Source organism: Chiloscyllium punctatum, chromosome 19, assembly GCF_047496795.1.
Source record: "Chiloscyllium punctatum isolate Juve2018m chromosome 19, sChiPun1.3, whole genome shotgun sequence".
Taxonomy (NCBI): Eukaryota; Metazoa; Chordata; class Chondrichthyes; order Orectolobiformes; family Hemiscylliidae; genus Chiloscyllium; species Chiloscyllium punctatum.
The window spans coordinates 45,036,092-45,048,891 of NC_092757.1; the positions used below are offsets into that span (position 1 = coordinate 45,036,092).

The window sequence follows — 12,800 nt, forward strand, 5'->3', positions numbered from 1 at the left end:
TCTCTTGCTTCCCACATAATCCTAGGATATATCCCGTCAGGCCCGGGGGATTTGTCTATCCTCAAGTTGTTCAAAACGCCCAACACATCTTCCTTCCTAACAAGTATCTCTTCCAACTTCCCAGTCAATTTCACACTCTCCTCTTCAACAATAAGGTCCCTCTCGTTTGTAAATACTGAAGAAAAGTACTCATACAAGACCTCTCCTATCTCTTCCAACTCAATACACAGTCTCCCGCTACTGTCCTTGATCGGACCTACCCTCGTTCTCGTCATTCTCATGTTTCTCACATACGCATAAAAGGCCTTGGAGTTATCCTTGACCCTATATGCCAAAGACTTTTCATGCCCTCTCTTAGCTCTCCTAATCCCTTTCTTCAGCTCCCGCCTGCTATCCTGTATCCCTCCAACGCTCTCTGAACCTCGTTTCCTCAACCTTATGTAAGCCTCCTTCCTCCTTACAAGACATTCAACCTCCCTTGTCAACCAAGGTGCCCTCACCCTACCATCTTATTCCTGCCTGACAGGTACATACATATCAAGGACATGTCGTATCTGTTCCTTGAAAAAGTTCCACATTTCCACAACATCCTTCCCTAACAGCCTATGCTCCCAACTTATGCTCCTCAGATCCTGTCTTACAACATTGTATTTACCCTTCCCCCAATTGTAAAACCAACCCTGTTGCATGCACCTATCTCTCTCCATAACCAAGGTGAAAGTCACAAAATTGTGGTCACCATCACCAAAATGTTCATCCACTAACAAGCCCATCACTTGTTCCAGTTCGTTACCAAATACAGCAGATACATGCTTTGTGCTTTCAAACACTGCCTTGAACTTGATAGTGCTATCATCGCTCTATGATAAGTGGCCACGCACAACTAGCTCACTCATTAATTCCAACTCATTACTCATTAATAAATCCAATACTGCTTGTCCACATGAAGCATATAGGACATAATGCAGTGAGAAACAGTACCGGCAATACACCAGACATGCACTACCTTTCTGACAAATGCTTGACTCCCTCTAAATCTGTGTTCACGTTAAAATCCCTCATGAGTAGTACTCTGGCTTTGTTACATATTGGATGCTGCCTGAACTGCTGTGCTCTTCCAGCACCACTAATCCAGTATTTGGTTTCCAGCATCTGCAGTCATTGTTTTTACTTTGTTACATATTGCCTAGTTTTGTGCATTTTTACCATCCAGGACTTCAGAGCTGCTACCAGGCGGTCTGTACATAACACCTATTACAATTTTAGGATTTCGACTATTCCTCAGTTCCACCCGCACGGTCTCCACTGAATGCGTTTCCTTCATTATGTCCTCCCTCATCATTGACAGAATTTTGTTTCTCATCATGGAGGCTACTCCACCACCTCTGCCATTTTCCATATCCCTCCTATACCACTATCCTATAACCTCGGTCTTCACAATTATCCTTCTGGAGACCACCTTTTGCTTTGCTCAATCTGCAGCACACTCTCCGCGGTCAATATCTCACACCAGAGAGCTCCACCATTCAAACTGATGACCATCGATCCACCTCAACTGCACCTCCCTCTCAGAATTCCTTAAGATATCAAAACCCCATCCACTGACACTGAAGTATCCTCAACAGTAGAACCCACACCACACTCTGGAGAATATCATTCTAAAGATTAACAACACAATAACTGTCGAAAGTTCACCTCATCTCAGTCTGAAATTATAGGAAATACAGTCTGAAAATCCAAGTCATGGGAACCTATTGCTTCTGCCTTTATCCACCCGACTGTTAATGAACACAACATTCTCTTGCATTTAGTCCAACAGGAGTTGCCTTTCTTCAAAGCATCTTGACAGTGTCTTCAAATGGTATGATTATCTTAGTGCACGGTTAAGATTTCCAAAGTAATATCCTTACTTACTAATGTCCTTCTGTCATCCTTAAATGTCAGGGCCTACTCCTCTTTCCAAATTCCACCTTACTATTGCTAATAGTCTGCACTCTGGAAATGTTATTTCTCTACCTTGGTCAACTTGTAACTAAGGCACAGTGATGTCAATTAGATCGAACCATTCATCACCATTTGTGCCATTATTAGGCCGATCTGTTTGTGAAGGCTTCGGATGTTAGAGAATAAGCCTTGATTTTTGTACCTGGCATTTTAAATACTCCCTCTTTACACTTATCTTATTATTTGCTGCTGATGTGTAATAATAATCATTACAATGATTGAACTTGCTGTGTTTGCTGACCCATTCTTCCTGCCGTAACCATATCGATCCACCGTTGTATGAACTCGACCGGTGAGTGCAGATATTGTAAAACACCCTTCACCTGACAAGCCCTCACCACAACGTTGTTGCTTTCAGACCCTATCCACACCACTAGTTAGACGATTGTTAGAAAACAGGGGAACGCTGACATCGATCAGGGAAGTGTGATCATCGAAAGTGAGGCATCACTTAATAAAAATCACGGTTTGTGCTCTTCAATAAAATACTTGCTGCTTTGGTGTTCCTGGTGCGTTTGCTCCAATCTCAAGCAGTAATGATGTGTTTGTGTATTGGGGGAAGAAGCTGAACAATGAAATTGGGCAAGAAAAAGTGAGACAGAGAGACGAAGCGAGTAGTTAATAGGACGTTGCTTGATGAATGGGAGTGTGAGAGTGCGAAGCTGTGAGCAACCTCTGGTGGCTGCAAAAGCCTACTGCACCTGGTATTCCCAGGCGGTCTCCCATCCAAGTACTAACCAGGCCTGAGTCTGCTTAGCTTCCGAGATCAGACGAGATCGGGCGTTTTCAGACTAGTATGGCCGTAGGCACAGACTGCTTCCATTTCTGCTTCCTTAAAGGCGCACACTGCTGCATTTACAACAACATTTTGCCATTCAATCATCCTGCACCAAAACATTTCTTTTTCCTTTCAGTTCCTCTACTTCACCCTAGACACACACACACACACACGTTTATTACACAACAGGATCAACTCTTTCACACTCACTCCACTCCATTTCATTACATGCCCATCCAAACTGCTTCACAAATAAACTCCTTTCCAAATTATAACCACAGCAACATACACACACCACAACGCTGTTTAGCCCCTACAACCTCTGCCTCCATTCAAACATCATGGCTCAGCTCTTGCCCAACTTCATATACAAGCCTCTGGCCCTTGGTACTGTGAGAAACAAAGCTCACACACCTCAATAATTGCAGTCCGAGACAAAATCTGAATCAGTAGTGTCCTTTATTTTACACTTGCAAGTGGGTGAGATGTCCACTGCCTATAAGGTAGAGGACATACACACCAAGTTCAATTCATATAAATATTATGTATGATTTGATGTCTTTTGTTTTACATTGCTCCTCCCCTGTTTACATCTTCCACTTCCCTAAGACCGACCCCCTTTACCCCTGTTTATCTCTTGCCTTATCCGGCCCTGTCTGTGACAAAATGCTTATTCCTGGCCTCACAAGCCTGTTTGACCTCATCCTGCTGTAGGTCATTGTTAGGCATATTCTTTCTTCATCATTATCTACCCCCCTTCATCTGTGCCTTTCCCGAGGCCGTTCTGATCCCTATGATCCTTTTAATTGAGGTTTGTTCCTGTGTTTTTGTAAAAGTGGGAAGCAGATGTTTATACCTACTGTTTGTACAAGGGTATCTAGCTTAACTTCATCCCCTCACAACATCTTATCTATTTGCCCGTAATGTTTTAATGGCACATCTCATTCTAACATACAATTTTAGCTCATACAAAAACAATTATATATTTCCTCCACATCGTTCCCATTCTTGTTTACTCAGCTCGTGGCTAAAACAATTACACGCTGGTGTGAGTTCACTTTACTTTGTAAAATGGAATTGCAGAAGTAACGTTAATTTACCTATATCCCACAATTTCCCCCTTTTCTTTTAATTACTCTTTGTTATCTTCTGCATTTTTCTTTTCGGGGCACCTGTTTCATCAAGGCTGTTTCAATCAGTCTTTGGGTGAGCCCTCGTATAGAGGGTATGATACAACAGCCAATGGCCACCAATACCCCGACTACTACTATCAGGGAAGTAAGGATAGAAACCACCATCCCCTTCTACCTTCCAATCCAGGACTCAAGCCATCCTGTGAGAGATGTGTCTACTCCTGGATTCTCAGCCAATTCCTCTGCTAAGGTAGTCAATCCTCTTAAGACCCGAGTAATTGAACCATCAGGTGCAGTGTTATTAGGAATAAAGGTACAACAACTTCCTCCTAACATCACACACACACACACCCCCTTTTTCTGCTAAAACCCTATCAAGGGCCATTCTGTTCTCCCATGCCATCCTACTTGTCGCATCAAGCTGGTCTGATATTCCTTTAACCGCATCTCTTGTATAATTTACAAATCGCTGTTGATTATAGAAAATGTAATTTATCCAATCTACATTTTTATTAACTGTTACCCACCAGAAGAGAGCTGACTCAAAGCCTGCTGCAATCTGGTTACGAGCCTTGGATTCATCAGGTACCCCCCTAGGGACTCCTACCGCATCGAGACAAAGCCTGTCATCGAAAGAAGTGTCTAACAGTAATCTCTTACCCCTTCCCTTTTTCCCCCCTATCTTTTCCTTCTCAAATGCCAGGGTAAATGGAATTGCCAATTGTACAATTGCACATATCCCTCTCCAATCTGGAGGTAGCGTGGGTCTCAATATTTTGCCTCCACAGTCCCACCACAGATCCGCTCGGGGAACCTTTAGTGCTGAGTAGTTCCTTCCCTTCTCCGTTTCGGTAACATTCTTAATCTCTGTACATAATTTCAGCTCCCCCAAATCATTCGACCGACCTGTACCTCGTCTACACACACAGGCTGTGTGATTTCCAACTGCGGCAGAAAACAGCGGGGGGAACTTTTGCATCTTTCTTCTCCAAGGGAGGGAACATCAGAGATAGGGGAGGTACAATTCCTATCATTCCATGCAGTCTCATCCTGATACAGGGCTATCATACATTTCATGCCCTTCCTGTCTCGCTTCCACCCGAGTGGAAAGGGAACCCCCTGGGCCACTGGCCGACTGGAGGCACATGCAGAGCAATTGCTTTTGTTCAGACTTTTCACAGTATACTTTACCCATTCAACCCAGGCATTTGGATCCCCGTACCCAGTTTCTATTTCAATGGTCTGTTTCAAGTCCTTTACCTCTATAAATTTTACTACTTTAGGATCATCGGGAGGGGTGAAAGATTGTATCTTCTTACCCAGTAGTTCTACCTGTTTTCCCTGTCCTTCGCTAATTTGAAAACAATAGCCCAAGAAATCCTTCCCATTTGCTTTCATTTCTATCCCAAACGTTTCATTTCATTGTATCTCATAGGTGCCCCCCCCAGGATTGTTTCATGCCATGTGGTTTTCCTTATCGTTAGGTATATTGGGTTACACTTTTTATCAGGACAATCACGAGCTGGTTGGAAGGGGGCCCAGTGTACTGTGATGAGATCATTATACTAAGTACCATCCCCAAGGCCATCCCCATAGGACGTAAGATGTATCTCAGAGCTGCGGTACTGTCTCTGATTATCTACATCCCCACAATTTACTAAGCTGCATACATCAGCGTCTATTACTTGTGGATTATCAAATTCAGGAACCGTTAATAATACATATGAAAATGATATTTGACGAAATCCCAATACTAAAAGGGCTAGCATCATAATTCTAGCAGCATCCCCAGTATTCTAAACATCATGCTGAAGCACCAAAAAGACTTAATATACAATCTTACAGAAATAATCCCGCACTCGCATCACCACTGTATAATTAGTTACTCAAAGTCTCTTTAATCTGAGTTTCAGCGGATCTTGCGTTGATTCGGCTGTCCAGACTTCTTCCTCAACTGGAGATTCCACTGGCCCTTTGATCCGAGTGTAGTGAGTCCAGCCTTTCCCCACCGTCCTTATTGCCGTTTCGGTCGTCAAAAGAGCCTGGTACGGCCCTTCCCAGTCCGGCTGTAATTTAGTCTCTGTCCATGATTTTACTAAGATTCAATCGCCCGGCTGGATGGGATGAACGGTGAATTCAAGGGGTGGAGTCTGTGCCAATAAACCCTGTTTCCTGAGGAAAGACAAAGAGGAGGACAAGCCCAGTATATACTTCTTTAAGAACAACTCTTTAGTTTCGGGAATTGGCAATTCTCCATTCGTTCCCAAGTAAGGTAATCCAAATAAGATTTCATAGGGGGATAGTCCCAAATCTTTCCTTGGGGCTGTTCGTACTCACAAGAGAGCTATAGGTCAACATTTGGTCCAAGGGAGTGTGGTTTCTATTATCAATTTAGAGAGCTGTTGTTTGAGTGTTTGGTTCATTCTCTCAACCCTTCCCGATGATGGCAGGTGCCATGGAGTATGGAACTCCCAGGAAATTCCCAACCCTTTCATTACCTCTAAAGTGTTACAGGGGGTAAAGTGAGTTCCTTGGTCGGAATCAATATGGTTCACGAGCCCATATCAGGGAATTATGTGCTCCAATATTGTTTTAGACACTCCACTCACAGTGGCGGTAGCTCGGGGGTATGCCTCAACCCAACCAGATGGATGATCTACTATGACTAGCAAATATTTTAGTCTCCCTACCCTGGGGAGTTCAGTATAATCTACTTGTATACTCTGGAAAGGTCTCAATCCTGGGTCTCTTCCTCCCGGGGTCTGTTTTCTCAAGACTTTCTTATTTACCTTTCTGCATATTATACATCCCTCACATATTTGTTTAGCAATTGTATATATTCCTTTACATCCATATTCCCTAAGAACTAAATCACACATTGCTTGTACTCCCCAATGGCTGCCTTGGTGTAGGACAGCCATAATCTCTCACATCATCATTTTGTTTAACATTTCCCTTCCATCAGGTAACCTCCAATGCCTGTCTGCTGTTTTTACAGCTCCTAAATCTCTCAATTCATTTTCTTCGCTTTCAGTAAATATAGGAGCTTCCCTAGGACTTGGGACAGTAAGTAGTAGGGAATGAATCACCACTTCTTGTGGGTTCAGGGCTGCTTCCTTAGCCACTTCATCGGCTAATCCATTTCCCCTAACTTCTAGTTCATTTCCTTTCTGATGACCATTTACATGCACTACTGCTATTTCTCGGGGAAGTAATAGGGACTCCAAGACTCGTTTAATCAATTCTTCATGTACTAATTCTTTCCCTCGGCTATTGATCAGCCGTCGTTCCTGCCATATCTTACTGAAGGTGTGCACAACACCAAATGCATATTTAGAGTCAATGTATACTGTTCCCTCTTTATTCTCCAATGCCCTAAGGGCTCTTTCCAATGCATAGAGTTCACAAGTCTGAGCTGACCACCCATTTGGCAACCGTCCTGCCTCCACCACACTACTGTTTGTCCCAACTACGACTGCATACCCATTATGTATTTTCCCTTCAGTCACCCGGGATGATCCGTCTATAAAAAGTCTAGCCCCTGCATGAAGTGGAACATCTCTCAGGTCCATGCAGTCCTTAGTTTGGTATTCTATAATGTCAAGGCAATCGTGCCCTGGATTCTGAGGAGAGTCTCCTTCCCCTTTCCAATGAAAGGCAGCTGGATTTAAACAATTGTCAGTGACCAACACTAGATCATCCTTTTCTATTAATATTGCCTCGTATTTCAGAATCCGCGAGTCTGTCAACCATCGCCCAGCTTTTTGGTTTAGGATTGTTCTCACTTGGTGTGGAGTGCTTACTATTAGGGCTCCCCCAAATGTAAGCTTTCTGCTTTCCTCCACCAACAGTGCAGTGGCAGCCACGGCCTGCACACACTCAGGCCACCCCCGGGATACTGGATCCAGTAGCTTCGAAAGATATGCTACTGGTTGTCTCATTCCTCCCCACCTCTGGGTCAATGCTCCCAAAGCCGCTCCCTTATCCACGGTAACAAAGAGGTGGAAAGGTTTATCTAGAGAAGGTAAGGCTAACACGGGGGCATGGATCAGATCTCTTTTGAGTTTCTCAACTAGTTCTTTTTCCTCATCATCCCAAAGTAGACATTTTGGTTCCCCCTCTAATAGTTTGAGATATAATTTCTTAGTCTTCTGTGCATAGGAATCAATCCACAATCTGCAATAACCCGTTAGACCCAAACATTTGCGTAACTCCCGTTTAGTGCTGGGCAGTGACATCCCCAATATTCCCTCTATCCGTTCCGGGCTTATCTTTCGCTTTCCCTCACTAACTAAATGTCCCAAGTATTTCACTTCTTGCTCCACATATTGTAGTTTGTTTTTAGATACTCGCAGTCCCTGCTGACCCAGGAAATTCAATAATTTGTTAGTGGCTTCTACTACTCTCTCTCTTCTTTTTCCTGTTACTAAGAGGTCGTCTACATACTGCAACAGGGTAGTCCCCTTGGGGCTGCTAAATTTCTCCAATATTTGTTCTAACATCTGTCCAAATAAATTCAGGGATTCCGTAAACCCCTGGGGAAGCACAGGTGTTGCGGTTTGTGTCCTGTCTTAGGGTCTTCCCACTCAAAGGCAAACATATTCCTACCTTCCTCTGCCAAGGGACAAGCCCAAAAGGCATCCTTTAAATCTATCACACTAAACCATTTGTGGTCATGAGGGATCTCACTTAATAAGGAATAGGGGTTTGGTACCACTGGGTGCCTGATCTGTACTATGCGATTTAATGTTCTCAAATCCTGCCCCAATCGATAAGTTCCATCGGATGTCCACACTGGTAGTATTGGGGTATTATAAGGAGACATACATGGCTCCAACAGTCCATCTCTAATCAATCCTTCAATTACTGGCTGCAGTCCTCGTTTACCTTCTATGGAAATGGGATATTGTCGCTCACAGACAACGTCCCCTTTTCCTTTTTTTAAAAATTTACTTCAAGGGGAGGGATCTGTAGTTTTCCACAATTCCCTTCTCTAGCCCATACAATAGGGTCTATCTCTCTCTCCACATCCTTTGTCAACATTGCCTTTCTACAACTAATTCTTTTTCCTGAATTCCAATCCCCAGTCCTAAGAGGATAATTAAATCTCTCCCTAATAAGTTACTTCCTATATCAGGGATATACAACAGTTCCCCTGTGACCCTATCCTTAGGACCTTCTATCATCATAGGTTCAAATACTGGAACAGTAAATCCTTCCCCTTTTACCCCCGAAACAGTAATTGACCGTGTTGACATTCCTACTTTCTTTGGTTTAAAATTCAGCGATGACCGTGCTGCCCCAGTATCTACTAGGAAGACGACCTCTTCCTTACAGGGTCCCACCTTCAGGTTTATCAAGGGTTCCTGGTGGGTCCCCGGGGGCAGGAACCCCTGACACCCCTATTCTTCATCAAAATTCATAAGCGGAATTGCCCTCTCTTCCCTTTTCAGAGCAGGACATTCCCGCTTAAAGTGCCCTATCTTTCCGCAATAATAGCATCCTGCCTGTGGAGACCTCCAGCTCTGCCCCTGTCACTCGAACCCTCTATCAAACGCTCCCCCTTGTCCTCTCTGTCCGACATGCTGCCACCCACCGCTCCGGTTGGTCACTATCGGTTCCATTCTTTTCTTAACTACCTCATCAACCGCAGCTACCATCATTTTCACCTTCTGTTTCTGTCTCTCATCCTCTCTCTTTACAAACACTTTCTGTGCCTCTCTTAACAATTCATCTAATGGCTTTTCACTCCACCCTATCTTCTGTATCTTTCTCTGTATGTCTGGCCATGCCTTTGTCACAAAATGTACTTTCAAAAGACCATGTGCCACTGGGTCCTCAGGGTTCATCCCAGAATATTTCCGCATTGAGTCTCTTAATCTTTGCAAGAAAGCTGAGGGAGTCTCACCTTTCTCCTGTCTAACTTCAAAGGCTTTAGTCAAATTCTGTGACTTTGGAACTGCCTCTCTTATTCCTTTTAGAATCAGGTCTTTCAATTCCCTCATTTCTTTTCTATGCTCCGGGTTTTGATTTTCCCTCTGGGGGTCTCTGAGGGGAAACTTCACCTCTCCCTGTCCAGCATCCCCATCTCCAATGGGGTGTTCCCTGTCCCATATTTTAATGGCTGCTCCCCATACAAGTCCCCTTTCTTCCCCAGTAAATAATATATTCAAAATAGACATTAACCCAGCCCAGGTATACAGACTGGGCCCCAAAAATTGATCAATTTGTTCAGACAACCCTACCGGATCCTCAACCAGGACCTTCATTTCTTTTTTAAATGTTCTGACCTCCCCACTGCTGAGGGGGACACTTACAAACCCAATCTCTTTGTCCCCTATTGGTACCTCCCGAAGGGGATAAGTCATTACGTTCTTCCCCTTTTTCTTTTTTAAAGAAATATTGCAGTATTTCTAGCTCCCCATAACTTCAAACACCAATTCATCAATTCATGCTTGACTCACCTTAAAGCCTGTTCCAAACTTGTAAATATATTTATATATTTACATTCATTTATTCAGTATTTAATATTCAAAATGTAAAATGCATACAGTTCTCAATTTTGAAATCCACTGTACTCACCCAGTTTTAGTCCCTTAATTTAAATCCAAAATTAGTTTTCTTAAGTAGTGCTGACCAATCATTGCTCAATTACAATACTATAGGTCGTGAAATAATCAGAGCTGCCTTAAAAGAATTTGTCTATTCAAGTTTAACAAAAACTTCTAATGCATGAACAATGGGCGAATCCAAGGTCACAGATATTAACCATAGAATTTTGTTTTTACTACAATCTAATGTTGAACTGAAACTTCAACTGTCCTCCTTAAATCACTTTTATGTAAAGATAAAAGAGATTAGTTAGAAACTGATAGTAAGGCAGTTATGACCTGTGAGAAGAACAGGAGTTATCATTCTTTTTTTTTCATAATCTCTATAGAATCCTTCACCTTAAAATAAATCATGTTAAGTTTCCATAATAAAAATCAGATTCAAAACAGTCCCGGAACTCAAGCTCCAGGGAATAAAACGCAAACATTCAATCACCAACAAACAAATGTGCATTCAAACCAAATCACAAAGGGTTAAACTTTCTACCAGCTGTACAGCTCTTTTCATTCTCTCTCTCTCTCTCACTCATTGACAAATAAATTCAGATATTTACAGTCTTTGTCCGACCTGTATTTTGGCCAGAAGAGGCGGGACGAAGAATGGATTCCTTCGTCCATACGAAGCAACAATATTTAATCATCTTTTTCCCCTGTACAAGTATTATTTTCCCAATTCCACAACATCCTCCCCAAAGGACTTTCTGGAGGTATGTTGTAAGAGACCCCGCCTCCATTTCCATTGCTTTTTCCTTCTTTTGTTTTCCCGGAGGCTTTTTCCCTACCCACGGCACAACCCATATTGAGTTCCTTCGTTAGTCCCTTATTAACTACTAAAACTCAATCCCGGCCACCAAGGTAATACTTAAAAGTCAGGTTTCTTACCTTGGTCTGTGCAGAGAGTTGCCTGGCCCCTTGTCACCGTATTTTCTATCGAACGCCTATCCCTGTCTGATTCAGACGTCTCTCTTGTGGGATTCGTACCAGTCGCCCAAGGGAGCAGACCAAACCAGGACACGAGACCGCTCCTCAATGGGGAACGGGACGCGTCTTCCCAGTGTCCAAGGCCAGCCACTCCCCCCGGTGATGGAAGAAAATCCCGGACAGCCCCCAATTGTGAGAAACAAAGCTCACACACCTCAATAATTGTAGTCCGAGACAACATCTGAATCAGCAGTGTCCTTTATTTTACACTTGTAAGTGGGTGAGATGTCCAGTGCCTATAAGGTAGAGGACATACACACCCAGTTCAATTCATATATAATATTTATATGATTTGATGTCTTTTGTTTTACATTGCTCCTCCCCTGTTTACATCGTCCACTTCCCCAAGACCAGCTCCCATTACCCCTGTTTATCTCTTGCCTTATCCGGCCCTGTCTGTGACAAAATGCTTATTCCTGGCCTCACAAGGCTGTTTGACCTCATTCTGCTGTAGGTCATTGTTAGGCATATTCTTTCTTCATCATTATCTACCCCCTTCATCTGTGCCTTTCCCGAGGCCGTTCTGATCCCTATGACCCTTTTAATTGGGGTTTGTTCCTGTGTTTTTGTAAAAGTGGGAAGCAGATGTTTATACCTACTGTTTGTACAGCCGTATCTAGCTTAACTTCATCCCCTCACAACATCTTATCTATTTGCCCGTAATGTCTACCATTGTTTTATTGGCACATCTCATTCTAACATACAATTTTAGCTCATACAAAAACAATTATATATTTCCTCCACAACGTTTCCATTCTTGTTGACTCAGCTCGTGGCTAAAACAATGACACACAGGTGTGAGTTCATTTTACTTTGTAAAATGGAATTGCAGAATTGCAGAATTGCAGAAGTAACATTAATTTACCTATATCCCACAAGGATCAACTCCTTCACACTCACTCCACTCCATTTCATTACATGCCCATCCAAACTGCTTCACAAATAAACTCCTTTCCAAATTATAACCACAGCAACATACACACACCACAACGCTGTTTAGCCCCTACAACCTCTGCCTCCATTCAAACATCATGGCTCAGCTCTTGCCCAACTTCATATACAAGCCTCTGGCCCTTGGTACCTTTGCTTCACAAACATTTATCTCCCTCACATTTCAATAGAACAACTCCTCCAGCATCCACTGCGCTTTGTCAGAAAATGATGGCTAAAATCCACCATCCGATGTGTGCACGACTGCTTCCTCACATCTCTATGCAACCCTCTGGCCCAAAGTCTCACGTTATGTTCCTTCATTCTACAATCCCCAACCAGTAGAAATCGTTTATCGTTCTC

General features: G+C 43.1%; 1 long non-coding RNA gene and 1 other non-coding gene across 2 annotated transcripts; both read right to left on the reverse strand.

Moving 5' to 3' along the window:
• Window positions 1–2,693: 2,693 nt before the first annotated feature.
• Window positions 2,694–2,812, reverse strand: LOC140491729 (5S ribosomal RNA). The gene has a single exon (XR_011963400.1). It is a non-coding gene; the product is annotated as a 5S ribosomal RNA (ribosomal RNA).
• Window positions 2,813–3,224: 412 nt separating this feature from the next.
• On the reverse strand, window positions 3,225–12,597 carry LOC140491306 (uncharacterized). Its single transcript, XR_011963281.1, has 2 exons — window positions 11,409–12,597; window positions 3,225–6,087 (listed from the first exon to the last, which is right to left on the reverse strand). It is a non-coding gene; the product is annotated as an uncharacterized lncRNA (long non-coding RNA).
• Between the last annotated feature and the right edge of the window lie 203 nt (window positions 12,598–12,800).